This window comes from Mobula hypostoma, chromosome 13 (assembly GCF_963921235.1).
Source record: "Mobula hypostoma chromosome 13, sMobHyp1.1, whole genome shotgun sequence".
Lineage (NCBI taxonomy): Eukaryota > Metazoa > Chordata > Chondrichthyes > Myliobatiformes > Myliobatidae > Mobula > Mobula hypostoma.
Window position 1 is genome coordinate 56,919,798 of NC_086109.1, and position 14,696 is coordinate 56,934,493.

Sequence of the window (14,696 nt, forward strand, 5' to 3'; positions counted from 1 at the left end):
ATTTTTTGAGGATGTAACTAGTAGAGTGGATAGGGGAGAACCAGTGGATGTGGTATATTTGGATTTTCAAAAGGCTTTTGATAAGGTCCCACACAGGAGATTAGTGTGCAAACTTAAAGCACATGGTATTGGGGGTAAGGTATTGATGTGGATGGAGAATTGGTTAGCAGACAGGAAGCAAAGAGTGGGAATAAACGGGACCTTTTCAGAATGGCAGGCGGTGACTAGTGGGGTACTGCAAGGCTCAGTGCTGGGACCCCAGTTGTTTACAATATATATTAATGACTTGGATGAGGGAATTAAATGCAGCATCTCCAAGTTTGCGGATGACATGAAGCTGGGTGGCAGTGTTAGCTGTGAGGAGGATGCTAAGAGGATGCAGAGTGACTTGGATAGGTTGGGTGAGTGGGCAAATTCATGGCAGATGCAATTTAATGTGGATAAATGCGAAGTTATCCACTTTGGTGGCAAAAATAGGAAAACAGATTATTATCTGAATGGTGGCCGATTAGGAAAAGGGGAGGTGCAATGAGACCTGGGTGTCATTATACACCAGTCATTGAAAGTGGGCATGCAGGTACAGCAGGCGGTGAAAAAGGTGAATGGTATGCTGGCATTTATAGCAAGAGGATTCGAGTACAGGAGCAGGGAGGTACTACTGCAGTTGTACAAGGCTTGGTGAGACCACACCTGGAGTATTGTGTGCAGTTTTGGTCCCCTAATCTGAGGAAAGACATCCTTGCCATAGAGGGAGTACAAAGAAGGTTCACCAGATTGATTCCTGGGATGGCAGGACTTTCATATGAAGAAAGACTGGATGAACTGGGCTTGTACTCGTTGGAATTTAGAAGATTGAGGGGGGATCTGATTGAAACGTATAAAATCCTAAAGGGATTGGACAGGCTAGATGCAGGAAGATTGTTCCCGATGTTGCGGAAGTCCAGAACAAGGGATCACAGTTTGAGGATAAAGGGGAAGTCTTTTAGGACCGAGATTAGGAAAAACTTCTTCACACAGAGAGTGGTGAATCTGTGGAATTCTCTGCCACAGGAAACAGTTGATGCCAGTTCATTGGCTATATTTAAGAGGGAGTTAGATATGGCCCTTGTGGCTACGGGGATCAGGGGGTATGGAGGGAAGGCTGGGGAAGGGTTCTGAGTTGGATGATCAGCCATGATCATAATAAATGGCGATGCAGGCTCAAAGGGCCGAATGGCCTACTCCTGCACCTATTTTCTATGTTTCTATGTTTCCAAGCTATTGAATCCACCCCCCCAACTAATTTGTCTCAAACCCCATCCACAGCCCTGGCTATACAGTTCACCAGCACGCTGGTCCCAGCATATCTATCCCATTGCAACAGCTCCCTCTTCCTTAACATAGGCACCAATGTACCACAAATTCAAACCCACTTCTCCCACACCAATATTTCAGCCACATATTTAACTCTCTGATCTTATTAACCCTGTTCTAATTTGCACATGGCTCAAGTTACAATCCAGAGATTATTTTTTTTTGGTCAGCATTTTAATTTAGTCCCTATTCCCTCAGCAGACCCTCTTTCCTTGTATTTCCTATGTTATTGGCACCTACATGAACCACGACAAGTGGATCATTTCCCCTTTTGGGATGAGATCTCAGACACCAGACAGCCTTCAAGATTCTCTATCCTTGCAACAGAGAATTGTGTCTATTCCCCTGACTACACAATCCCTAATTACAACTACACTTCTCTTCCCCCTCCCCTTCCGAATTGCTCCCTGAATCAGTTTGCTCAATTATTCCCCTTACAGCCCCCACTTTCATCCTTACAGGGAGCAACAATCTCAGGCCTTTTGGGTGAGCTTAAGAGCTGAGACTCCTCCAGCAGTACCTCCTGGACACCTTTACCTGGCTCACTCGCAGTCACATCCTCTTGTCCCAGGCCACAGACCAAATCTGGAGTAGTTAAACCAAAGGGTGTGACTGGCTACTGAACACAGTGTCCAAGTAACTCTCTCCCTCCCCGATACATTGCGGTATTTGAAGCTCAGATTCCAGGTCATCAGGTGTGAGCTCGACGTCCTTGAGCAACCACACTTGCTGCAGATGTGCTCATCAGGGACTACAGTGGGGTGTACCAGCTCCCATATCATGCAACTACAACACATCCCTACTATATTTAGTAAGTTGTAATTTTGGATATCTTTAGCTATCTACTATAAACAGAAACCTTACCTGTTCTTTCCTGCTACTCACCTGCGCCTCTGAAAATAAAGCCTCACTCTATTTTCTGGAACTTCACCAGTGGCTAAAGATGAAGCAAACAGAAGGGCATCTACAATTTCTTCCTCAGCCCACAAAATCTGAGGATGTGTTTGGTAAAGCCCAACCTTAATGCACTGTAAAAACCTCCTCTCTAGAACTTTGTATGAGTTGCAAAATATTGTCACTCAATTCACTCAGATGAAGCCAATTACACCAAATTTTCCACAGGTGTTACACTAACATCTGTGGAAAGCTGAGAGGCTGCAAAATGTGGATCATGGGGATGAAATGCTTGCTATCAAAACCGTTGTAAGCTATCAATAGCAGCTCAAACCCTTCTACAGAGTCACACAGAGATGTGATTCATTTTCATTCTATGCATCTGCTGGGTCAACAATTTTACCTCAGGACAGTCATCTTTCTTTCCTGTCATGGAGTTGAGGGGTTATCAGTTAGAATTTCAATTCCCAAACGTGTTGATTGACTTCAGTTTAAACGTACATATTCATAGAATTTCATTGAGGCCCTGGCTGGAATGACTCCATGGTCAAATTGACCAATTGCATTTGTGATCTGGAATTACTAATGCGATTTCCAGAATATTGTTGGCACCTATCAGGACGCATTTCAAATTATGTTGAGAAACTTGGATGGAAAATGAATGTTATCTGATTGCAAATATTTTTTCTCAATTTACTCCCTTCCTTTCCTGACTCTTTAGTAAGACTATAATGGACAGGCAGCAGGGCTTCTGTTTATTCTTGGGTGAGCCCAAACAATGAAAATTGTTTCTAGTTCCTTACATCATCAAATCTCCATTGACCCGCTTAATCCATCCACACCCTCCTACCCTCCTGATCTTTCATTTTCCTCCCTGTTTTTACACAACAGTTAATGGCAAAAATAAGTCAGTTCTAAGCACTCAATCTGATCAAGGAATATTTCAATCATTATTGTTAATCATCTTGTTATCATCTGACCATTCTACTTGGCTCATTGTAACTCTTCATAACGGTGAAGATCTCTATCTTATATCAAAATTGTACAGATATTGAAATATGAACCACACCAGCAAATGTTGCAAGTACTCAGCAGGTCAGGCAGCATTAATCTGAAAGTTCACCAACCCGAAAAATGAACTATCTTTCTCCACAGATGCTGTCCAACTGATTTTCCAGCATTTTCTGCCTCTTCATATACAGTACTTTAAACTTGTAGTCGTAGGGACATCCACCAAGGAAACAGGCCATTTAGCCCATCACATTCATGTCAAACAGCAATCTCTCTTCCCCATGAATCCTATTTCCCTATACCCTTCTACATCTAAGTGATTTAAGTGCTTATCTGCACACTTCTTAAATGTTGTCAGTAACCCTTCCACACTTCTCTCAGGCAAAGCATTTCAGGCACTCAACATTCACTGAGTGAAAACCATCCATCAGTCAGCCTCTCTGAATTTCTTCCCTCGATTCTAAATCTGTGTTTTGTTTTGACACCCTCTGACATGAAGAAAAGTGTCCTGTAGTCTGTCTTACCTGTTGCCTTTTTCATTATATATACTGTACGTCAATCATGTCATCTCTTAACTTCCTCTGCTCTAGGGAGGACAGACTTAGCTTCTCCTGTAACTCCTCAAAACTGAATCATTCCATTCCAGAAAACATTCTGGTGAATCTCATCTTTTCTTTAGTGTGACAACCATGCATACTTTGACAATAAAATGAACTTTTGATCATTTTGAGGCCGAATTGAAGTTTTATGAGGTTGGAGCATAAACCTCCCTGATTCTATATTCATTGCCCTGACTGGTGAAGGTAGTATCCCGTATGCCTTTGGAACTACATTATTTACTTCATCGCAAACACAAGGAAATCTGCAGAATCTGCAATTTCAAGCAACACACATAAAAGTTGCTGGTGAACACAGCAGGAAGAGGTACAATCAACGTTTCAGGCCGAGACCCTTCGTCAGGACTAACTGAAAGAAGAGCTAGTAAGAGATTTGAAAGTGGGGGGGAGGGAGGGATGGAGCTAAGAGCTGGACAGTTGATTGGCGAAAGGGATCTGAGAGGATCATGAGACGGGAGACCTAGGGAGAAAGAAGGGGGGGGGAAGCCCAGAGGATGGGCAATAACAGATGGGGTAATGAAGGGGAGGTGGGGCATTAATGGAAGTTAGAGAAGCCAATTAACTGTCCAGCTCTTGGCTCCATCCCTCCCCCTCCTGTCTTCTCCTTTCATTTTGGATCTCCCCCTGCCCCTCCCAGTTTCAAATCTCTTACTAGCTCTTCTTTCAGTTAGTCCTGACAAAGGGTCTCGGCCCGAAATGTCAACTGTGCCTCTTCCTAGAGATGCTGCCTGGCCTGCTGCATTCACCAGCAACTTTTATGTGTATTTATTTACTTCATCTGTCATTTTCAAGGATTTTTGAATCGCGCACTCTGTTCATCAACACTCCCTAAGACTGTTCATGGGTATGTCCCAGCATCATTAGTTCTCCTAAAGTACATCAGCTCACATACCCTGTGCTCTGTCCATAGTGGCGTAGGAGTTAGCACGTTTAATCCCAGCGTCATCTGTACGTCCTCCTGTGGAGTGTGTGTTTTTTTTTCTGACTGTTCTGCCTTCTTCCCACAGACTAAAGATGTGCTGATTAATATGTTAATTGGTCATTGTAAATCCTCCTGTGATTAGGTTAGGGTTAAATCGCAGCTCGAAGGGCTGGAAGGGCCTGTTCTATGCTGCATTTCTAAATAAAATAAAATAAAACTCTATCAATATCCATGTCAACTGTGAACTAACTAATCATCCATGTCCAAATCACTCGTGTATAGTACAAAGATCCCAGCACCAATGTCTGAGGAATACTGCAGGTAACTGGTCTCTAAAACCACCCTCTACCATCACCCCATCTCCTATTGCTGAACTAATTTTGGATCCAGTTTACCCATTTCCCCTGGATCCCACGGGCATTAACCTTTCAGACAAGTCTCCCATCATCTTGCTTATGCTGATAAATTTGTCTATGCAACTGTAAATGTACATTCTCAGTAACAGTCATAATTTGTACGTAGGTTTTTAATCTCCATTCTGGGGTTCCTGAGGTCAGCAGATTTCTAGCATCAGTTCATTTGTAACACACATTTTTGTATGCTAACAGAAAAATAACCTTTCCTTTAGTTAACTGCTGGCATCTTCCAAGTTTTCTGATGGAAGTCCCTGAAGGGGACTTATACAACCATAATTAGGGTGAAACATCAGCTGTGAAAAAGCTGAATAAATGCTATCTGTTTGTTGGGTGTACATCACCCTTTACTACATCTTCAAGTTACAGAGGGAGGTTTGGGTGACTCACAACCAATGGCTGGCATGCCATCAGGTTGGAGGCTACCCAGACGGAATATAAGGTCCACGGCCTCCTCTACTGTAAAGATGAAGCCACACGCAGGTTGGAGGAACAACGTCTTATATTCCATCTGGGTAGCCTCCAACCTGATGGCATGAACATTGACTTCTCTAACTTCCGCTAATGCCCCACCTCCCCCTCGTACCCCATCCGTTATTTATTTTTATACACACATTCTTTCTCTCACTCTCCTTTTTCTCCCTCTGTCCCTCTTATACCCCTTGCCTATCCTCTGGGTTCCGCCCCCCCCCGTCTTTCTCCCCTGACCTCCTGTCCCATGATCCTCTCATATCCCTTTTGCCAATCACCTGTCCACCTGTCCAGCTGTCCAGCTCTTGGCTCCATTCCTCCTCCTCCTGTCTTCTCCTATCATTTTGGATCTCCCCCTCCCCCTCCCACTTTCAAATCTCTTACTAGCTCTTCCTTCAGTTAGTCCTGACGAAGGGGCTCGACCTGAAACGTCGACTGTACCTCTTCCTAGAGATGCTGCCTGGCCTGCTGCGTTCACCAGCAACTTTGATGTGTGTTGCTTGAATTTCCAGCATCTGCAGAATTCCTGTTGTTGTTGGCTGGCATGAAATACAGGTTAATGACAGGAAGTGATTAAGTACTATTTTTTCTTCTCTGTAGAAGGACTTTTAGCTCGTCATGTGAAGTGTTCTAGTTGGCACTGGTTTGGACATGTCTTTCATTATTGAAGACATTAGGGTGAACTCTGAAGAAACAGGAGTTTTATGTGTTATTCGTGTTGGAATGGGAAAAGATCAACTCTGCCACACTTTGATGTCTTCCTTCCATTCCAGTTAGAGGCTGCATGCTGAGTGGTAAATCCATCAGTTCAGTTTTCTGTAAAATGTTGTCACCACACTAAGCTTTAAATAAATGCCGCTGACATTAAACAATGTCTCGCTTTGTCGTGTAGGACCAGCTCGTATTTTCAGACAGTTTCATGGAAATTTGCTCTGTAGATAATATCATCATTGCTGTGAGCTCTTACATCTGTCAACCATCAAGAAAGAATTACAAAAATCTGAATGAAGATAAAAAGCATATTGAAAACATAATGACCATCCTGGTAGCTAGATAGAACCACTCTACATGACAAATATAATGATGACAAACACCAGAGTACCTTTACTAATTTAAAACCTCAATCTAAAAGCTACAATTACAACTTATTCATTGTCATTTAATATCAGATCCAAGCAACTAAAATGACTTCATTTCAACTGATTTCTTTTATGAAATATTCCAATTCCGCTGCTCAGTTTTCAAAATAACAAAGGATAAACTTGTAATTTCACCAAAGTGTGCATTGACAAATGGGGTTGGATGAAATTCTCCAACCATGATGTCATGATCAGGCTCAGAGAAGTGATTTAAAAAGGTGATTTTCATATCTGTTTTGTTGATCTTGCTTTTGGATACAATTACAGTGTATGGATGTTTCAGGGAACCACTGAGCACAGAAAAGAACCATTTGGCCCATCGTGTCTTTCTGACCTCTTTTTGTCTGCCATAATCCTTTAATCCCTTTTCTCTTTCTGATTCTGAATCATGCCCTCATGAGTTCCAACATCCACAATTCCCTTTGCTTTTTCACACCTCCCAGTTTCTTACCATAAGGAAATCCATTGATGACTGGGTTAGGAATCATTCCAGAGTTATGGAGTTATGGATAGCATAATTATGGATTGGCTAAGATGAGAATCAGTCTTCAGGAAATAAAAACAATGCACACAAAATGCTGGAGGTTGGGCAAAATATATGGAAATGAAAAATTAGTCAATGTTTTGGGTCGAGACACATCATCAGGGTTGGATAGGAAGGGGGAAGAAGCCAGAATAAGAAGGTGGTGGGGGGCAGAAGAAGTACAAGCTAGAAGATGATAGGTAGAAAAGCTAAAGGTGGGAGAAGAAGGATTCTGATAGGAGAGGAGAGTGGTCCATGGGAGAAAAAGAAGGAGGAAGGGCAGCAGGTGAGGAGAAGAGAAAATTAAAGTGGGGAGCCAGAGCGGGGAACTGAAGAAGAGGGAAGGGGAGGGCGTAATAATACCAGAAGGTAAATCGATGTTCATGCCATCAGGTTGGAGGTTACCCAGACGGATTATGAGGTATTTTTCCTCCAACCCTGAGATAGCCTCAGAGTGACAGTAGAGGAGGCCATGGACCAATATGCCACAATGGGGATGGGGATTGGAATTGAAACCCTTTTAGAGGATAGCACAAAGGTAGATAATAAAGCCATCTCCCAATCTATGCTGGGCCTCACCAATATTGAGGAGGCTGCAGTGGACCACTGGATACAGCAGATGACCCTAACAGATTCACAGGTAAGGTGCTACTTTTCTTGGAAGGATTGCTTGGGGCCCTGAAAGGAGGTGAGAGAAGAGGTGAATGGGTAAAGCATTTGCAGGGATAAGTGCCAGGAGAGACGGCAAAATGAGGGATTCGCAAAGGGAGTGATCCCTGCAGAAAGCGGTGAGTAGGGGAGGTAAAGATGTGTTTGGTGGGGAAATCCCCTTGAAGAGGGCAGAAGTTTTGGAGAATGACGTGTTGCATGCGGAGATTCATGGGGTGGTAGATGAGAACAAGAGGAACACTATCTGTGTTAAGGTGGCAGGGAGATGGGGTGAGCGCAGATGTCTGGGAAATGGAAGAGACGTGGATGAGGGCAGCATTAATGGTGGAGAAAGGCAAACCCTGTTCTTTGAAGAAGGAGGATATCTCTGATATCCTGGTAAGGAAATCCTCGTTCCGGGTTCTGGAATGAAAAGACTCATCCTGATCTCTGGAAATGGGAGGCCTCATCCTAGGTTCAGGACAGGAAAACCTCATCCTGTCTTCTGAAAAGGAAAGCCTCATCCTCATTCCGGACGAAGTGTCTCAGAACGAAACACGGAATGTTTATTCCTTTCCATAGATGCTGCCTGACCTGCTCGGTTCCTCCAGCTTTGTGTGTGTGTTGCTCTGGATTTTCATCTGCAGAATCTCTTAAATTGAGGAAATAAAATCTGTACAAAATTTAACTTCCAATTGATAGTTTGTGGCTAGTGAAACCAATCATTCTGATTCCATCCCATTGAAACTCAATAGGGAAAGACAAAGGATGAATATTCCAGCTATTAGCATATTGTTAAACACAAAATACTCTGCAGATGCTGGGGTCAACGCAACATGCACAACACGCTGGAGGAACTCAGCAGGTCAGGCAGCATCCGTGGAAACGAACAGTCACGTTTCAGGCTGAGACTGTTCGTCAGGACCCGTTGAAATGAACAGTTAATGTTTCGGCCTGAAACGTTGACTGTTCATTTCCACGGATGCTGCCCGACTTGCTGAGCTCCTCCAGCATGTAGGATATTGTTAAATACTGCCACTGAATGTACAGTGCAAGACAAGTCTGTTTTGTCACTTTATCTTCTGGGTTCTTATGTATTCATGAAGCCATCCTTCAATACTAACAGCAGCGGTATACTTTGCCTGTCTGGAATTGGTACTCAGAGGCTTTTGGAACAGACAACTATAATGAATATTCATTCAAGGAGTTCTGCTAGTTGGGAAGTGCTACAATTGTAAATTTGTAATTCTGTAAATTTACCTGACTATATTCAAAACATTAAAGTTAAGTAGGTGATTATAGAAATGGATTGTTCTCTTTGTGTTGAAGAAGTATATAACATTGTGTCAGGGGAGTGAGATTCTCCTGGGTCCTCCGGGACCCTGAAGGATTGCTGTGTAAAAGTAGGCTTTTATACTTCCTAGTTACAGATTCTGTTTGGGTCAGTTTTATCAGTCACAACATTTTGGGGCTCACCACTATTATTGATCTAAGTAGTCTAATCCAAGGGGGGGGGCGGGTGGGTTAATATTTCACACTTAGATCTGTTCAGGTCAATGACAATGGGACCACAAAGTACCAAAGCACACGGTATAAGTGCATTTTGTGTATGCGTCTTTCTGTAGGGGACCAGCTATCAGACAGTTTTGGGTAGTTAGGTGACACAGGGCCAGCAATTGCGAAAGGAGATTACTGACTGTATGGGATGCCAGATCGGGAGACTGTATAGGGGGAGGTTAGAGTAATTATGGAATGATAATACTGTTCTATTGCATTCAAGACTTCAATGGCTTTTTTGACATAACTTGCAAGGATGCGGTGGATTGCAGGGATTCCTGCAGGATTTTTGGGAGAAGGGGAATGAGGTGCCACCGTAACTGATGAAGGCACAGCCACTTTTCACCATCCCCACCCAGAAGGAGTGCGTGATCACTGTGAACATGTTCAACCCACACGTGCCCGTTGTGGATGTCCTCACCTTCCTTGCCTCGACTCCCTTACCTTCAGGGCGCAGGAAGATATGTGGACATCAAATTGTGATGTTTTGTAACTCCAAAACATGAAACTAACTGAAAGAAAGACATGAGAGCCTGGGGATAACTCATGTACGCTTCATCCTTTACTTTAGTGAGCTCTCACTTGTCACATAGCGGAGTAATGGTGTATGACATTCACATACTTTTACATATAACCCGTAATGAATTATGTAAACAACGAAGAATGCTTAATCATACAATATATTTATGATATTACTGAAATAGAAAATACACAATACTCTACCCTGCTTATTTATAAACTCCAACTCAATATAGAATGTGTGTGTGTGTGTGTGTGTGTGTGTGTGTGTGTGTGTGTATATATATATATATATATATATATACACACACACAGAATACTATATAATGCAACTACTATATAGATATCCACAGCAAAGTAAATTTAAACTGCCCCCATTCAGGCCTAAAGATTGATTTGCTGTGGAGGAATTCTTATTCTTGTGGGGTAATGCTTTTCCTGACAAAGGGGGTCACTCTGCTTGGCAGGTGAGACTCGTGGCTGTGGAACATTCTCAAGTTCTGGGGCCTCCTTTGTGGTGATTGTAGGAGTTGTCTCTGGGACTTCAGGAAGTGTTTCTGACAGCTCTGGACACCTTTTGTCTCTAACAATTCACTCTGCTCTCCTCAGCTGAACGATGTGTCATTTCCAGATGATATCAGACACAATCTCTACTGGGTAGGTGAGTGATCCATAAGACCATAAGATATAGGAGCAGAATTAGGCCATTTGGCCCATCACGTCTGCTTCCCCCATTTCATCATGGCTGATTCAATTTTCCTCTCAGCTCCAATCTTCTGCCATCTCCCTGTATCCCTTCATGTCCTGACCAATCAAGAATCTATCGGCCTCTGCCTTAAATATACATAAAGATTTGTCCTCCACAGCTGCCTGTGGCAAAGAATTCCACAGATTCACTACTCCCTGGTTAAAGAAATTCCTCCTCATCTCCATCCTAAAAAGGTGCTCCTCTATTCTGAGGCTGTGTCCTCTGGTCTTAGACTCTCCCACCATAGCAAACATCCTCTTCACATCCACTCTATCAAGGCCTTTCACCATTCGATAGGTTTCAAAAAGGTCACCCCTCATTCTTCTGAATTCTAGAGAATACAGGACCAGAGCCATCAAACGCTCTTCATATGACAAGCCATTCAATCCTGTAATCATTTTCGTGAACTTCCTTTGAACCCTCTCCAATTTCAGCACATCCTTTCCAAGGGGCCTAAAACTGCCCACAACACTCCAAGTGAGTGCTTTATAAAGTTTCAACATTACACCCTTGCCTTTATATTCTAGCCCTCTTGAAATGAATGCTAACATTGCATTTGTCTTCCTCACCAGACTCAACCTGCAGATTAACCTGTTCTGTCTTTAATCCTTGCAAGTACCCATTTTGATCACCTCTGTGGTCTCTCACCAGGACTGCTTGTCCATAGTGAAACACTGAACCTCGTCGTTTGAGGAGCCCTCAATTTGTCCCAGCTATTTGATGAACTCCCTGGTGATAACACAGGACAGTAAACATCTTAGTCCACGTGTATTTTCAATTCTCTTGTTCTGGACACCAGTGACTACCAGGAATAGACTGGTTGGCAACCGGGAATAGTCCGGTGACAGCGTAGAGAGACAACGGACAGCCAGGAAAGACTGGCACCAGGGGTGTCGGGATTGGCAGTCCGGGCACCAGCTCAGAAGAGCAGCCACCTCTTGAAGCTTCTAGTTTACATGGAAAAACATACCCTTGGGGTCCTCCGAGAAGGAGGGAGAATGATGGACCCATTCGGATGGATACAGTTAATTACAGGGAACGACTATGACCAAGAGCTAGGATAAGAGGCTCTGAGTGTCCAATGTGTTGGTGTGGGAGAACGTTTTCCAGCATTAAAGGTTTAAGAGTCCACCAAGCAAAGTTGAAGTGCTATTCCATCCCAGTGGATGAAGGTGAGATTACTTCACCAAGCACAGATAACCATACAACCATATAACAATTACAGCACGGAAATAGGCCATCTCAGCCCTTCTTAGTCCATGACGAACGCTTACTCTCACCTAGTCCCACCAACCTGCACTCAGCCCATAACCCTTCATTCCTTTCCTGTCCATATATTTATCCAATTTAACTTTAAATGACAATATCGAACCTGCCTCAACCACTTCTGCTAGAAGCTCATTCCACACAGCTACCACTCTCTAAGTAGTTCCCCCTCATGTTACCCCTAAACTTTTGCCCTTTAACTCTCAACTCATGTCCTCTTGTCTGAATCTCCCCTACTCTCAATGGAAAAAGCCTATCCACGTCGAGTCTATCGATCCCCCTCATAATTTTAAATACCTCTATCAAGTCTCCCCTCAACCTTCTACGCTCCAAAGAATAAAGACCCAACTTTTTCAACCTTTCTCTGTAACTTAGGTGATGAAACCCAGGTAACATTTTAGTAAATCTTCTCTGTACTCTCTCTATTTTGTTGACATCTTTCCTATAATTTGGTGGCCAGAACTGTACACAATACTCCAAATTTGGCCTTACCAATGCCTTGTACAATTTCAACATTACATCCCAACTCCTATACTCAATGCTCTGATTTATAAAGGCCAGCATACCAAAATCTTTCTTCACCACCCTATCCACATGAGATTCCACCTTCAGGGAACTATGCACCATTATTCCTAGATTCCTCTGTTCTACTGCATTCTTCAATGCCCTACCATTTACCATGTATGTCCTATTTTGATTAGCCCTACCAAAATGTAGCACCTCACATTTATCAGCATTAAACTCCATCTGCCATCTTTCAGCCCACTCTTCCAACTGGCCTAAATCTCTCTGTAAGCTTTGAAAACCTACTTCATTATCATCTGCATACCTACTAATCCAATTTACCACCCCATCATCCAGATCATTAATGTATATGACAAACAACATTGGACCCAGTACAGATCCCTGAGGCACACCACTAGTCACTGGCATCCAATCAGACAAACAGTTATTCACCACTACTCTCTGGTGTCTTCCACCCAGCCACTGCTGAATCCATTTTACTACTTCAATATTAATACCTAATGATTGAACCTTCCTAACTAACCTTCCATGTGGGACCTTGTCAAAGGCCTTACTGAAGACCATATAGACAACATCCACTGCTTTACGCTCCTCAACTTTCCTAGTAACCTCTTCAAGAAATTCAATAAGGTTTGTCAAACATGACCTTCCACGCACAAATCCATGTTGACTGTTCCTAATCAGACCCTGTCTATCCAGAAAATTATATATACCATCTCTAAAAATACTTTCCATCAACTTACCCACCACTGACGTCAAACCCACTGGCCGATAATTGCTAGGTTTACTCTTAGAACCCTCTTTAAAACAATGGAATAACATGAGCAATATGCCAATGCTCCGGCACCATCCTCGTTTCTAATGACATTTGAAATATTTAGACAATAGACAATAGGTGCAGGAGTAGGCCATTCGGTCCTTTGAGCCAGCACCGCATTCACTGTGATTATGGTTGATCATCCACAATCAGTATCCAGTTCCTGCCTTATCCCCATAACCTTTGATTCCGCTATCTTTAAGCGCTCCATCCACCTCTTTCTTGAAAGCATCCAGAGACTTGGCCTCCACAGCCTTCTGGGGCAGAGCATTCCATATATCCACCACTCTCTGGGTGAAAAAGTTTTTCCTCAACTCCGTTCTAAATGGCCTACCCCTAATTCTTAAACTGTGGCCTCTGGTTCTGGACTCACCCATCAGCGGGAACATGCTTCCTGCCTGCAGCGTGTCCAATCCCTTAATAATCTTATATGTTTCAATAAGTTCCCCTCTCAGCCTTCCAAATTCCAGACTATACAAGCCCAGTCGCTCCAATCTTATCGACATATGACAGTCCCGCCATCCCAGGAATTAACCTTGTGAACCTACGCTGCACTCCCTCGATAGCAAGAATGTCCTTCCTCAAATTTGGAGACAAAAACTTCACACAGTACTCCAGATGTGGTCTCACCAGGGCCCTGTACAGCTGCAGAAGGACCTCTTTGCTCTTATACTCAATTCCCCTTGTTATGAAGGCCGGCATGCAATTAGCTTTCTTCACTGCCTGCTGTACTTGCATACTTGTTTTCAGTGACTGATGTACAAGAACACCTAGATCTCGTTGTACTTCCCCTTTTCCTAACTTGACTCCATTTAGATAATAATCTGCCTTCCCGTTCTTACCACCAAAGTGGATAACCTCACACTTATCCACATTAAACTGCATCTGCCCACTCACCCAGCCTGTCCAAGTCACCCTGCATTCTCATAACATCCTCCTCGCCTTTCACACTGCCTCCCAGCTTTGTGTCATCAGCAAATTTGCTAATGTTACTTTTAATTCCCTCATCTAAATCATTAATATATATTGTAAACAGCTGCGGTCCCAGCACTGAACCCTGCGGTACCCCACTGGTCACCGCCTGCCATTCCGAAAGGGACCCGTTAATCGCTACTCTTTGTTTTCTGTCAGCCAGCCAATTTTCAATCCATGTCAGTACTCCGCCCCCAATACCATGCGCCCTAATTTTGCCCACTAATCTCCTATGTGGGACTTTATCAAAGGCTTTCTGAAAGTCCAGGTACACTACATCCACTGGCTCTCCCTTGTCCAT